Source organism: Octopus bimaculoides, chromosome 3, assembly GCF_046866305.1.
Source record: "Octopus bimaculoides isolate indiv1 chromosome 3, ASM4686630v1, whole genome shotgun sequence".
Taxonomy (NCBI): domain Eukaryota; kingdom Metazoa; phylum Mollusca; class Cephalopoda; order Octopoda; family Octopodidae; genus Octopus; species Octopus bimaculoides.
The window spans coordinates 141,196,385-141,213,443 of record NC_142930.1 but is presented as its reverse complement, the minus strand read 5'-3'; the positions used below and the strand labels follow the sequence as shown (position 1 = coordinate 141,213,443).

General features: G+C 36.1%; 1 protein-coding gene and 1 non-coding gene across 7 annotated transcripts in view; one reads left to right on the top strand and one right to left on the bottom strand.

Moving 5' to 3' along the window:
- The window catches only part of LOC106876727 (uncharacterized), a 1,066,253-nt gene that overhangs the window by 185,056 nt on the left and 864,138 nt on the right, over positions 1–17,059 (bottom strand). The window lies entirely within an intron of this gene.
- Positions 5,950–6,059, top strand: LOC128247461 (U6 spliceosomal RNA). The gene has a single exon (XR_016241298.1). It is a non-coding gene; the product is annotated as a U6 spliceosomal RNA (small nuclear RNA).

The window sequence follows — 17,059 nt, the reverse complement described above, 5'->3', positions numbered from 1 at the left end:
CCTTTGTAGAATTTGAACATGGAATGGATGATATTCCGCTAAGTATTTTGTCCTCTGTGCTAATAATTCTGCAAGCTTACCACTTTCCACACTCTTCTAATAATAATAATAATAATAATAATAATCCTTTCTATTATAGGCACAAGGCCTGAAATTTTAGAAGCAGGGGCTTGTCAATTACAATGATCCCCAGTGCATAACTGGTACTTATTTCGAGGACCCTGAAAGGATGAAAGGCAAAGTCGACCTCAGCGGAATTTGAACTCAGAACATAGCAACAGACAAAATACCAGGAAGCATTTTTCCCAGCAAGCTAACAATTTTGCCAGCTCACCAAGTGGGATGGGCTACTTGACCTGAAGAAAAATTCTAATTAGACCTCACCTGCAAGGTCATGCACTGTTTATCTTGATATGAGATGACCATGTTGCACACATATGGTTGTGATGCATGTGCCTGGTGTACCCTTATCAGAAGAGTAGTCATGAAGGGTATACTGGGCTTCGTATATTTTATCCCAGTGTCACTTTGATGACATGCAGTCATCTCACTCAATAATAATAATAATAATATTTTTTTTATTTATGCACCCTTCTGGTTTCCCAGTTTCTATGGCATATGTGTTCCCCCCATCTGGACGGGATGCCAGTCCATTGCTGCATTACTCCAGAAACAGGAAGAAAGAGTGAGAGAAAGTTGGGGTGAAAAAGTACAACAGGGGTCATCACCACACCCTGCCAGAGCCTAGTGGAGCTTTAGGTCTTTTCACTCATTGACACACACAACGCCCAGTCTGGGAATCAAAACCACGATCCTCCGACTATGAGTCCATTGCCCTAACCATTGAGCCATTGCGCCTCCAATAATGATAATAATAATAATCCTTTCTACTATAGATATATGTTCTGAAATTTAGGTAGATTGGGATAGTCGGTTATATCAACCCAGTACTCAACTGGTACTTATTTCATTGACCCTAAAAGGATAAAAGCAAAGTTGACCTGGGCAAAATTTGAACTCGGTATGCTAACAATTCTGTTAGCTTTCCACCTTTCACCCACACATTGTAATACTAATCTTTAACTGGCTTCATTCACTTTACAATTTGCTTTGATTCTTAGACATCATTCTGAAGAGTATTTATTAAGCTCTTTGGCATCTCTTAGATGTCATTTTGATCAAATAAATAAGAAAAAAAAAAACCCTTTATCTCTATATTGGTTGTGTATTGAATACATTCTATATAACAGTGGATATTTCTATTTCGACCGATTTTTCTCACATCGTTACCATATACAATATATGCATTCACACACATTTATTTATATACATGTATTTGCATATACACATACACACACATATAAGTATATAAAAAAAAAGCTGGCACTCCATCGATCGTTACAGCAAGGGCTGCAGTTGATCCGATGGACAGAACAACTTGTGAAATTAATGTACAAGTGACTGACACTCCACAGACACATGTACCCTTAACATAGTTCTCAGTGTGATACAGAATGTGACAATGTTGGCCCTTTGAAATACAAGTATTACTTATTGTTGCCAGCAGAGTGAACCTTGAGTAACATGAAATAAAGTGTTTGGCTCAAGGACACAATGCATCGCCAGGAATTGAACTCATGACCTTGCAATCCTGAACCAAATACCCTAACCACTAAGCCAAGTGCCTTCACAAACAGACACACACGCACGAACACACACGTGTGTGCATTTGTGCGTGAATGGATGTATGTATTTTCTACAGAAATTGTTGACTATAATTAGAAATAACTGATTTGTCTATTCACCTCCATCTTTTAGGAAAAGAAAAACACAGAAAACAAGAAAAAAAAAAGAAAAACAAACGAAAACCAAAACGAAAATATCACCTGCAAGGTGAATAATTCTGTAAAGAAATAGAACAGTTCATTGTTTGAAAGGCTAAATATAAACACTTCCTTGACAATATATTGTTTATCTTAGGTTCTCTACTTGTTTCAGTCAGAAGACAGTGGCCATGCTGGGGAACCACATTGAAGAATTTTAAATAAAGGAATCAAACTCGGTACTCATTATTTTTTCTTTTGTATTTTTTGTCTTTGAAGCGTCGTACTTTTTCTATCGGATACTTTTGCCAGACTGCTAAGTTGCAGGGACGTAAATACAATAACACCATTTGTTAAGCAGTGGAAGTAGACATCCTCGGACACACACATACACACATATACACAAAGGGCTTCTTTCACTTTCTGTCTACATTATCCACTCACAAGGCTTTGGTCGGGCCTGAGGCTATAGTTGAAGACATTTGCACAAGATGCTACACAGTGGGACTGATCCTGCAACCATGTGGTTGGGAAGCAAATTTTATATTACACAGCCATGCCTCCACCTAAATGTGGATACATTAGTAACTAAGAAAGATGTTATAGAAACAAGAATATCCTCAATTTCCAGCTTTGATGTTATTCTACAAATAATATTGATCGGTCTAATACACACATACACACACACACACACACACACACACACATATATGTATAAGTAGCTATCTAAACCTTAGGTATACACCAGGTAGCATGCCAATTAAAGCACTTTCACTGTCTGTGGCTACCTGATGTCATCCACAGTATTGAAATAAATCCTTGTCGATACACCTCAGGAATTCCTCAGTGTCTGTTGAGCATGTAACAAAAGAGAGAAACAGAAACTGGAATTCACAAGATTGTTTATTAATAAAGAATCTCATGAATTCTAGTCTTTGTTTCTTTCATTTGTTATATAATATCTTTTGTGTACAAACATATGCATGACTACTGTTATGAGTAGCGCTCAATGTAGATTATCACTGACCTGTCTACTTCCAGCATAATTATGATGTACAGAACAAATGTAGGACAAATTACAATAGCCACATGCTTATATTATTTGTCTCTATCTACATTTCCCCACTGTGGTGTAAAACGAAGTATACCAATCATTATTAGAATCTATAATGTAGGCGAAGAAGCTGAAGGTCGCAAAACTGTTGTCTAAGGTATCTTCTTTCTCTTTGATTGTCAGGTGGATGATTACATTGGCTAATTTTTATGATGGAACATACTTATTCTTGTCTGTCCCAAGCAAAAATATCAGGCTTATCATTTTAGTCCTTGATGGAAGATTTGATGGCAATGTTCCACCAATGTTTCTAGCATTTATGTTTATATATATATTCAATAACAAGAACAATCTCTACATTTATCCCAAGTAGCCTTTATCTTAATTTTGGATGGCATTGTATATTGTATTAGCAACAATGTTATGTAATATTGGGAAACAGTATTTTGGTGACATTTTGGGGTAGCTGCCAATCACGTGTCTGATGTTTTCCACAAAAAAGAGTAAAGGCTCCCTTCAGTCATGAATGACCATGGGATTGCACCTAGAAAGTTTCCCCCCAAGACAGAAATTCAGACAAGGTTGTTTGTGGAAGACCAGCAGTCACCCAAGCATACCAGCATCCCCTCCCCATACCACAGATGTTATGAAAGGTAAAGGCAAAGGCTGATACAGCTTGGCACCAGTGATGTTGAAACTAAGTTCTACAGCAGAGCAAAGTGGAGCAACATGAAGTAAAGCTTTTTGTTCAAGGAAACAATGTGCCATCAGGAATTGAACTCATGACCTTACAATCATGAGCCAAATGCCCTACCACTAAGCCATGTGCCTTCAGAGTGTACTGGAGCAACGGGAAATAAAGTACCTTGCTCAAGAACACAACACACATCCCCATCCAGGAATCAAACTCACTACCTCATGATTGTGAGTCCGATGCTCTAACCACTGAGCCATCCACCTTCACACACGTCATCCTCAAAACTCTAACACAATCAACATTTTCAGTACATTTTAGAGTTCTCAGGGATACACTGTCTCTTTTGTTTATAAGGTATTTTATAGCAATCTCTTGTTCATGAATTGCAAATTCATAGTCTCCCAAGTGTAACAGTCAGGAGTCCAAAAAAAGACTGCTTGTCATGCCAATATTAGTGTTGCTATTAGTCAGCATATCTATATTACTTTTGGTATGCTGAACATTTTACATCCAGGCTTTCTAGGAAGCATGTTAGTCCAGCTATTTTGGAATTATGTGGGAATTTATTGGGAAGACATTACTTCCAGAGGATCTCACTGCTGAGATATACAAAACAGCTCTCTTTGCATATCAGCACTAAGTGTATATATTTATCTTTGTTGCTTTTGTTTGGTTGATGCTGTCTGAGAGATACTATATACTACTCAAAAACTACCTGCACTGATCTCAAGCCTCTACCTTCATCTGTTCTTAGGAAAAGCCTGTCAAAATCACTGTTTCTGTGGAAGTTTCCAGTTAATGTCAAAATCATGTGGATTTTAATTTCTTTGGGATGGATTTCTCCTACAGACCAACTGAGTATCCTAAATGTTGGTGTCAGAACTGGTCTTGCAAATGCATTGTTATATATTGTTTTTCTGGCTGCCCCACTTTTATAAATCTGGGTAATACTCTCAGGCCACTCTACTTTTGTTCACAGAACCTTCATATAATGTTTTCATCAATGCATACATATTTGTAACATTGTGTAGATCAGGAGATTTAGAGTGACTGTTGATGCATAAATGAGACTGATTTTCTACATTCAGTAATCAAATATGAAGATTTCTTTTGGCCAAATTCCATTCCTATATCAGCTGAAAGTGTTGTAGTTAAATCCAGCTATGTTTTTTTTTTGGCATCATAAACATTTTCAGTATTGATCTTCAGGTCATCCAGAAAGAAATTATGGGTTACATTAATATCTCCAGTAATTGCAGGCCCCAGCATGTAGCATCAGATTTATTTGCATGTATGCATGATGTGTGTGTGTATGTGTGTGTGTGTGTGTGTGTACACACATAAATGCCTAATAATGATAATATACATATATTCCTTTTTTGCCTTTGTAGTTTGTGTGTATTATTGTTTTTGGAAGTCGTATTTTAGTAGAGAAATAGTAGTTTTGGCTGCTATTTCTAATTTTCGGTGTGGTGAAGCAATACTTGCTGAACCCTAAATTTTAAATTGTGTTTATATATTTACCGATAATGGCTTTTAACACACCAACTACTTGGTAAAATTACTAATTATCAATTAAGTATTCATTTTTACCCTATATCTGTATGTATATATATATATATATATATATATATATATATCATCATCATCATCATCATCCTGTAACGTCCATTGTCCATGCTGGCATAGGTTGAATGGTCCCAGGGCAGACAAGCTGGAAGGCTCCAGTCTGATTTGGCATGGTTTCTATGGCTGGATGCCCTTCCTAAAGTCAGTTACTCCAAGAATGCAATGAGTGCTTTCACATGCTATCAGCATGGATGCCATTTACATGACACTGGTATCTGCTACAAATGTGATTTTGCTCAGCTTGATAAATCTTCTTCTCAAGTATATACTAGCTTCAGCAGTCATCATCATCATCATCAACATCGTTTAACGTCCACTTTCGATGCTAGCATGGGTTGGACGATTTGACTGAGGACTGGTGGACCAGGTGGCTACACCAGGCTCCAATCTGATCTGGCAGAGTTTCTACAGCTGGATGCCCTTCCTAACACCAACCACTCCGAGAGCGTAGTGGGTGCCTTTACGTGCCACCGGCACGAAGGCCAGTCAGGCGGTACTGGCAACGGCCATGCTCGAAATGGTGTATTTTATATGCCACCTGCACAGGAGTCAGTCCAGTGGTACTGGCAACAATCTTGCTTGAATGTCTTTTCACGTGCCACTGGCACAAATGCCAGAAAGGTGACATTAGTAACGATCATGCTCAAATGGTGCTATTTACGTGCCACCAGCACGGAAGCTAGACAGCTGGTACTCTGGGAACTATCACGCTTGGATGGTGCTCTTAGTGCTCCACTGGTACAGGTGCCATCACGAGTTCAAGGTGCCATATTTTAAAATTGGAACGATACATAAGAGATTACCATGGTCCTTGTACAAAGATGACATATAAACTTGTGAAGTGTCTTATATTTTTAACCTCACGGCAGTGCCCCAGTGTGGTCACAATCTGATGACTGAAACAAGATAAAAGATAGTGAAAATTGTAGAATTGCTGCTTGAATAAAATTATTTTGCAGTATTTGAATCTGTGCTTATGTTCCTTTATGCCCAGAAGACTTTGCCTTTCTTCTTATCATGGTCAATAAAACAAGTACCACACAAAGTACTGCAGTCAATGCAATCAGCTTAATCACTTGCGGCAGAGCTCCAGCATAGATTCAGTCTAATGACTGAAAATGCTAAACAAATACTGATTGTAATCAGGCAATGTTTCCTTTTTCTTTTTGCTGCTTTGAAAATTTACCGTCTGTGCATCCAAACATGAAGGCATTCTCTATTTATTCTGGTTGATTGTCATTTCATGTGTAGATATTATTCATGTTTAGATTTAATCAAGCTGGGAGGGTATCGGTGAATAAATGAATAAAGAATAGATAATGGTGAGGAGGAGGAGGAGAAGAGAGAGTTAGAGAATGTGATGATGGTTAAGCAAGCTTACATTGTAAGATTGAAAGTACTGATACCAGCATCTAATTTCTTTGAATCAGTTTCACACTATACCTTGGGTCAAGATGGGATATCTTGCAGCGATATACATTAAATCTTACTATTATACACATTAATCATCATGACGTAGGAGTGGCTGTGTGGTAAGTAGCTTGCTTACCAACCACATGGTTCCGGGTTCATTCCCACTGTGTGGCACCTTGGGCAAGTGTCATCTACTATAGCCTTGGGCCAACCAAAGCCTTATGAGTGGATTTGGGAGACGGAAACTGAAAGAAGCCTGTCGTATATATATATATATATATATATATATATATATATATATATATATATATATATATATATATGTGTGTGTGTGTATGTATGTATGTTTGTGCATATGTCTGTGTGTCTGTTTTTGTCCCCCCAACATCGCTTGACAACCGTAACGTAACGGTTCAGCAAAAGAAACCGATAGAATAAGTACTAGGCTTCTAAAGAATAAGTCCTGAGGTCGATTTGCTCGACTAAAGGCGGTGCTCCAGCATGGCCACAGTCAAATGACTGAAACAAGTAAAAGAGTAAAAGAGAGAAAGAGTATGACCACCATAATTTAATGTCTGTTTTCCATGCTGGTATGGGTTGCACAGTTTGACTGGAACTGGTAAGCTGGAGGTTCCAGTTGTTTGTTTTGGCTTGGCTTCTATGGCTAGATATCCTTCCTAATACAACCACTTTGTAGAGTGTACTTGGTATCGTTTACATGTCATGTGCGCAGGTGCTTTTTTTAAGTGTCACCAGCACTAGTACCTTTCACACGTCACTGACATGAGCGCCTTTTATGTGGCATTGGCATGGGTGCCTTTTACACGTCACCGGCCTGACATGTCTTCTCAAACAAAGCAAATTACCAGAATTCTTGGTCATTTGTCATTAACTCCATGGGATTCAACAACTGAAGATCATATTTCATAACCTCATCTCATTATCATTGTGATTAAATCTTGTTCTTATATACATTATATCTTGCTATGGTAAGCATTATGATTCACTCTTGTTATGATATACATAATAATTAAATCTTGATATGACATACATTATTATTAAATCATGCTATGATACACACTATATTTTTTTTATCATATACATCATGATTAAATCTTGCAATGATCTAAATATCTTATTATAATATTTATGATAGCACAATGACGTGCTATCCAACCCAGGCCAACATAAAAAAAACAGATGTAAAATAAGAATGATAATAATAATGATGATGATGATGTGTGTGTCACAGACACACACACACACACACACACACACACACACACACACACACACACACACACACACACACATATATATATATATATACATATATATGATGGGCTTCTTTCAGCTTCCATCTGCCAAATCCACTCACAAGGTTTTGGCTGGCCCAAGATTATAGTAGAAGACACTTTTCCAAGTTGTCATATAGTGGGACTGAACCCAGAACCATGTGGTTGGGAAGCAACCTTCTTACCACACAACCATACCTGCACCTTATATTCATTTTCTTGACCCAGAAAAGTAAAGTTAATCCCAGCAGGGTTTCAACACAAAATGCAAAAGAAATTAGCTGAATAATCCAAGGAATTTTATTAACCTTCATTCTGATTCTGCTAATCTATTGGGTTGTCCTCAAACTTTGCGCCGAATTTTAAAGGAAAGAGAAAGGTCAATAAATACTTGCCATTACATTTTTAATCAACCAAATATGAACCATTTTGTTGCACAATGCATCTCCGTCTTTCCTTTAACTTGAAAATACCCTCCTCTCAGAATTGAGGTAGTTTCATGGCAAATAAGTCAAAAGGTAAGCTACTATAAATTGGCACGAAGTTTCCGGACAACCGAATATAATCACACTTTACTTATTATATAATAAAGAAACACACTTTATATAAAGTGCATACATATCATGGATGCAAATTTTCAAATCTATGAACATTGTGAAAAATTTTATTGTACAAAATATATGGTCTGAGAGATTCAACACATGGTTTTTCACATTTTAATCTATACAAACATAGAAAACTATAATGGTGAAGTAACAGAGCAAAATATAGAGCTATGTATGAATGCATGCATATGTGTGAATCAATGTATATGTGCATCTAAAAATGCAAGAATGCATGTCTGCAGATATAAATGTATGTTTTTACGTAGGAGTGTACACAGATGAATGCATGTTTGTGTGCATGTACACAGATTTTGTTTACATGATATGTACTTCTATGTATGTACATAGGTACGAGTGTATATGTGTACACACCCACACATGTTTGTGTATTTGTATAATATATTTATCCTTAACAACCTGAGCTCAATATATGCAGAAAAATAAAAATCATTACATCTATTTGCATACACACTATATATATATATATATATATATATATATATATATATATATATATACACACACACACACACACATTCATAAAAATATTGGTATATAAATATGTATATGCAGGCATGTGCATGTATGTATGCACATATGCTTACAGGCTTTCTAAAAACAGTTCTAGATATTAATATTCTCACACATGGATACATATGCACGAACATGCATGTTTACATGCATATACACACATACAATTACACATTCATGTACACAAATAAATACAGATACATAAATACATATCTGTACATATATATATATATATATATATATATATATATATATATATATATATATATATATGTTTTTGTTTATGCATTTTAGGCATGTTTACTAAATATCTATATATTTATGCATAATTATACATACACACACACACACACATATATATATATATATATATATATATATATGTGTGTGTGTGTGTGTATGTATAATTATGCATAAATATATAGATATTTAGTAAACATGCCTAAAATGCATAAACAAAAACATATATATATATATATATATATATATATATAATTATGCATAAATATATAGATATATAGTAAACATGCCTTAAATGCATAAAGAAAAACATTACATATATATATATATATATATATATATATATATATATATATATATATATATATATGCATACATATGTGCTCACACTGGAACATGTGGTGTAGATATATCAATAACTACACAACCACATCTGGATGCAGCTGTACATAACACAATTGCACACACACACACACACACACACACACACACATATATATACACATCTTTATATTGAATACTGAGAATTCTATTTTTTTTTTTCTCTTTTTGCAATACTTTAATTATGCTTAACTCATTCCATAGAGAAACATATTTTCAAAGTTCATCATATATGAAAATGATAAAGATAGAAAATCATAAATAAATCACCAACCACATGTGCATTTTACCATCACCACCACCACCACCATCACCACCGCCACCAACATCGTTTTTAGGGGGAAACTTTATTTCTTATTAGCATTAACACTAACATCTTCTTGCCTGCAGTGTTAGTCAATGAGGAAGCCAATGATGGATTATTCATGAGTTCTTGGGAAAGAAGAAGGTAGAGGGGGCGTCAGCGTCGGTGGTAGTGGTGGTGGGTTGAGGAGAAAGCATTTTGTATGGATTTCTGAACCAAAGCATTTGATCTAGTTTACGTAGCAAGTAATCACATCTATGAGACGATAAGAAATCTGTAGAAAACAACTTGATTAATAGTTAGAGAGTTATATACATAGATAGAAAGAGAGAAAGAGAGAGTGGGGGGATAGAAAGAAAAATAGAGAAAGGGAGGGACAGAGACAAAGTAGTTGCCATGGTAATATTAGCAAGAAATTATAATACAAAATTATATAAAGTCTATTGTAAGATTTTGTGAATAGAGAAATGTTAAATTTCAAACTTTTATGTCTATGTATGTCAAATATATCATTACTGTCTTTATTTACCTCCACTTCCTTCTCATCATCACCAGCATCAGCATTGATGATGATGATAAGCGGACGAAGAGAATGATGACAAAAGCATGTCCACTTTTCTATGCTCACATGGATCAGATGGAATTTGTTTTGGCAGATAATCCACAGATGGATTATCTATCTTGTCACCAACTATCATCTGGTCTCAATGCAAGGTAATATTTCTCCATTGTTGAACAGGTTTCCATGGAAAACAGGAAATGCTGGACAAACACTTGTAGGATGGTGGCACACATTAACTAACTTGTGATGTCAAGACAAGAAGACAAAAACATGCAAACATATAGACACACACATGCACACATGTGCACATACACATACACTCAGTCACACACACAGATATATACATAAATATAGATATTGTAATTATTTGCCAGATCCAATAGAATCAAGGTATTTTAATACTGGCACTGAGATGAGAGATTCAATATGCATTCTATATGCTTTGTGTGAAAAATCCTAAATGTTGAATTTTATTTTAATTTAAAATCACCAAAAGAAAACAGTTTTTTTTACATGATGTAATTCATTTGTCCATTAATAAAAAAAACGTCTGAAACAGCTGTACTGAATCTCAGCCCATTTGTGTTATATATATATATGACAGGCTTCTTTCAGTCTCCATCCACCAAATCCACTCACAAGGCTTCAGTTGGTCCAAGGATATATATGAAGACACTTGACAAAGTTGCTATGCATTAGAACTGAACCTAGGACAATGTGTCTGGGAAGCAAACTTCTTACCACACAACCACGCCCTTTTTATTTTTATTAGTCTGTGGGAGACGATTGCATTCATGATCACTTTCAGAGACATGACAAAATTGGTGGAAGGGGAAAAGGTCTGGGTTAGATATTTCCATCAGAAAAGATTGAATCTGTTTTGGGCACCAAAGAATCATGTGGGTGTAAAAATAGAGAGATGAATTAAGTCTGTTACCTATGAACAGACACAGTTTCATCCAATGCTTTTCTGCACATTCTTTAAACTCAGTTTCACTTGCAATTATCATCATCTTCATTTAATGTCCGTCTTTAATGCTGGCATGGGTTACATGGTTTGTCTGGAGCCAGTAAGCCAGAGAGCTGCACCAAGCTCCTGTTATCTGTTTTGGCTTCGTTACTACAGCTGGATGCTCTTCCTGATGCCAACCACTTTACAGAGTGCACTGGGTGTCATTTACGTGTCACGGGCATGGGTGCCCTTCTACATGTCACTGGCACGGGTGCCCTTCTATATGTCACTGGCATGGGTGCCTTTTGCGAGTCACTGACATGGGTCCCCTTTTACATGCCACCAGCATGGTTACCTTTTATGAGTCACTGGTATGGATGCCTTTTACATGTCACCATCTGAAGCAATGATAAAAGGCAGTTTCTCAAAGTGGTGAGCAGTGGGATTGAACTTATAAAATGTGATTGTTAAACAAACTTCTGAAGCACACCTCCAAGTCTGTTTAATGGAAGTCAAAAGGTTTTTCATTTTTTCTTTTTTTTTTTTATTCCTTATCACCTAAGTTGGCACTTCAATTCCAGGTATTCTGACATTTACATAATGTAATATTCATTCAAGGAAATGATTCCAATAAATCATAAGATGTGCAGGAAATATGGTTAAAGGAAATGTCAACAGAAGTATCGTAGTAATAATGATTAGACATCAATTAAATAATTAAATAATATTTTGCAAATGAGTATTAAATCTTTGAAGAAAACAAAACAACAAATATTACAAATATCAGAATTGAGACAAAAATAAGGAAGACAAGGAAATAAGTGATATATCAGATAAATAAGTACAGAAATGGATACATGTGCTGTTGCAGTTGTCGTTTAACCTTATGTCAAGAAGACCGATAATCAAAGCTATTCTAAATGTAATTATTTTGTGTTTTTGTATGACAATGACTGCATTATTAATGTTGCTTCTTTTTTTCAGTAAGGATTGGCTTCAAGGATATTTGGTAGTTATTTTTAGCATGTAGAACATTTGTGTACATATATATTTATATATATTGAATACTTACGTGCATGTGTGTGTGTGTGTGTGTGCGTGTAAAAGTTATATATAGTTGAATGAATGAACACTCACACAGGGAAAAAATAACTTGTCTGTAGGAGAGAAACTCTTCTGTTCATACATATCAATAGAATCTAATTACACAATGGCAATATCGAATTCTTCATATATATATATATATATATATATATATAAAATTGTATATGTGTGTGTGTCTCATTGGTAATATCATTTAATTGTCCATGTGGCATGCTGGTATATGTTGGACAGTTTGTTAAGATCTTACTGGTCCAAAGACTGCATCATGCTCCGTTGTCTATTTTAGCACAGCTTCTATGATTGGCTGGCCTTCATAACAGCACCTACTTTACAGAATATACTAGGAGCTCATTTCATGCCACTAACGCTAGCAATGTTGCCATCCAGCATGCAAAACTATGAATCTTGAGAGAGCATTGGCTTTATGCTATGAAATGAGATGGGTTAAAGCATAAGGGAAGGACCAAAGCAAAACAAGTTTCTTGTTGAAGAGGAGCTTCATGTTTACTCACATTTTGGAAAAGAGAGTGGGGGATAATTAGGGTGGAGACCAGATGAGATAAAATTAGAGGTGCTGACAGGATCTAACTGGACTCTTAATAAATGAGGTGAGTTGAATTGAGTGGGGGGCAGAGATTTGCAACTAGATGGCTTCAGGTTTGATCCCATTGTGTCAAATATTTTCTATGACAAGATTGAGATGAACAATGTCCTGAGAGTGGAATTTGATTGTCAGATGGACCATTTGTGTTCTTGAAAGGTGGACTTAGCCTGTCACAAAATTTGACACCACCACCTAGTTCTTGGTTTCCTTTAGCAGAGTCCACATTTTTGCAAATTCTCCAATCAGGAAATGACTTCTTCCTTTCCTTCAAACAGTTTGGGAAGCTATGAAAAATGTCCTGGGTGTTGCCCTTCTTACTCTGACCAAGTCATGTATAGAAACAGAATAGACCTACTACACCAAGCTGATTGGAAAAGGGAATTAATGACACTTCATTCACATTAAACATAGATTGATATAGTGTTTCAATTTTACTGAAGTAATTGAAACACTGTATATCAACTAATTGAAAATATGCTTCCTGTACAAGCTGAGAAACACATCCTTATACAATACCTTAAGATGTTCAACAAAAGAAATAGTGTCAAAATGCAAACAACAGAACAAATACATCTTCCATATGCAAACTGGATAGAATCCTGCATCAAACTGAACTTGGCATCTACAAAACTCACACTTGACATCAATATTTAACTACAGTAGTAATTTAATGAAGCTGCCATATTCAACCATCAATTGGCCAGCCTTCTAAAGTACCTCTTCTAAATAAACATTAATCAGAATCTGACAGTTATTACAACCACCTGTTGTAACATGGTAGTAATCTTGTTCAAACTATCACACATGCACAGGATAAACTGACCAAAAGAAATATGGTAGACATACAAAGCAAAGCTTTTAAGAGCTATTAAGAGTCTTCTGTTAGTCACCTTGAAGAATGCATAACAGATTGAGAAAATGGAATGAAGTTGCAACTTTGATGTGTGTGTGTGTGTGTGTATGTGTGTGTGTGTGTGTGTATGTGTGTGTGTGTGTGTGTGTGCATGTGTGTGTGCATGTGTGTGTGTGAAAATGGTACATGTTACCAAGACATACCAACTTGCAAATGATGGCTCTGCATAAATGTGTAAATGTGTGTGTGTGTGTGTGTGTGTGCATACATTTCACTTCACAACTGTATGCTTTGAGGTTCAATACCACTACATGACATCTTGGACAAGTATCTTGTAATACTACATAGCTTCGAGCTGATCAATGTTTTGTCAGTGAATTTGGTAGATGGAAACTGAAGATCACTGTGTGAATGCATGCGTATATGTGTGAGTGTGTGTGTATGTATGTATGTTTGTATGTATGTAAATATGTATGTTTGTATGTGAGTGAATTTGCATGTGAATATATTCATATTTCTTGTTGACATTATGACCAGTTTCTCTGAATTTTCAAATAAAAGATATCCTGCTTGAAAATTAGGTACAGGTTGGTGACAGTGAGAGCATCTGCCATAAAATCCTGCCTCAAATACGTCAGTTTAACCTATGCTAGCATGAAAAAACAAACATCAAACAAATGAGAATAGATATGTAGGTATGTGTATTTATATGTGTGTGTACTGATATTAAAATATACAATATAAGAATCACATTAATATCTGTATACAGTAATGCCTCGACTATTGCAGATTTTACATTCCAAAACCTCCTGTGATAGGTGAAAATCTGCAAAGTAGAAACAGTAATGTACTGTATATATTTTTTCATTATAATTTGTTTATATTGATTTTGCAAGACAACACCATGGAGGGATCAATGAAAGCTCAAATAATAAACCGCAACAGGTGAACCATGATAGGTGAACTGTGATAGGTGAACCGCAATAAGTGAACCGCAATAGGTGAACCACAACATGGTGAGGGATTACTGTAATTAACATTGTTATATGCTCAAAGATTAATCAAAATTACTAAGATTCTCATAGTCTGTATTCTCACAGTATTAAAGGATTCTCGCCATTCTAATGAGAGTCATAAGAGAAAATTTTCTGGGGAAGTTACAAAGCATGAAACTCTTCTGTCAATTGTTAAAAGATGGAAAATAAAATGGTTTCATCATGTGTAATATAAGACCATGGTACCCACCACCACCTCCAGTGTATGTGTTCCTGTAGTTTCAAAACCTTGGTAAAGAAAAAGAATTCTTTGATGGGGCATTTGAACAATGTCAAGGAATGGAAAATGGAAAGATAGTAAAAAGCATAAGATTGGCTGATGATTGGTGGAAATTGAAAAAGGAGAACATGTCATTTCTTGCTGTTGACCTAACGACCTTCTATGCTATTTATTTTGATTGATTGATTCTGTATCGATCATTTTGAGAGTAAAAACTGTGAAAGATAAAGAAATGAAAGAAAACAAGTAAAATGGGATAACAAGAAACTAATGCATGAGGTGGATTGAAAAGTTCATAGGCTGACTACGAAGGAGTGATGTTAAAGCTGTGAAATCTTGCATGCATTAATTTCGGCTTTTCTTACTAATAACTGCATTGTTTTTTCCCAGTTAAACTCATATCTGACTGTTCAAAGAAGACTTTAATGGCTTCTCTTGAAAATGGACAAAATTTGGTATCATGGTGCTATCAAGTACCTGCAGGAAAAGGGTTTAGCCTCCAAGAACATTCATGGTGACATGACTGCTATATTAGGGAATGGCACTCTAGCTTTATCAACAGGACAAAGGTGAGCAGCTGAATTTAGGAGGGGAAAGTCTTGAAGATGACTCGAGGTCTGGATGTCCTTCACCGAACACCACTGAGGAAAACAGATAATCAATGCTATTAGCATATCCAATGGGAGAGTTGAGAATTTTCTGCTCAATGAACTTGGCATGACAAAGGTTTCTGCTTGGTGGGTGCCACATCTTCTGACATCTGATCAAAAGTGCACCAAGCTGATCACATCAAGGGAAAATCTGACATTGTTTGAGGCAATCCAGGTAGTCTCCTTGAATGTTTCCTAACCCAGGATGAGTGCTGCATTCATCACTTTGAGCCAGAGACAAAGAGACAATCCGTGCAGTGGAAACACCCCCCCTCACCTGATCCAAAGAAGGCCAAACTTATTTCATCCACAGGGAAAGGGATGGCCTCAGTATTTTGGAATGAAAAAGGCATTGTACGCATTGACTATCTTCAAAAGGCCACACCATCAATAGAAAGTACTATGCCAACTTGCTGAGGCAATTATGAAAGGTTATCAAGACCAGATGCCTAGGAAACTGATAAAAGGTTTCTTGTTTCATTAGGACACTGCTGCAGCACTCCAGTCCTTGGTTTCAATGGCTGCTGTATGGGAATATGGGTTTGAACTGGTTGATCAGCCTCCCTATTCTCCTGATTTGGCCCCATCTGACTGTCATCTATTCCCTAACATGAAGCAACACTTGGGTGGGAATCAATATCACAGCGACTATGATGTTATGTCTGTTGTTGATGACTTTTTTGAGCAACACGATGAAAGCTTCTTCACCAATAGGATCCAAACACTGCAACACCAATGACAGAAGTGTGTGGACCACATAGCAGACTAAGTTTAAAAATAAACCTCACTTGGCCCCCTTTTATGAGAGTATCTTGGTCAGTCTATGAACTTTTCTGCCAACCTTCATTATAGCTTTACATTTGAAGGTTAAATCTTTGATGTAAAAGTACATGCCTTTTTATTATTTTCAAAATGAAAGAACACCAACATATTTAGTGACTGAAGCCATAAAGGAGAAAAGTAAAAATACATTTCCATGTGTAAACTGTATTTTGTTATCTGAGAACAAACTGAATGACACACTTATAAAAGCTGATTATAGCTCCAGTGCTAGAAGCATGACCACAACTCATTAAATATGTGCAAT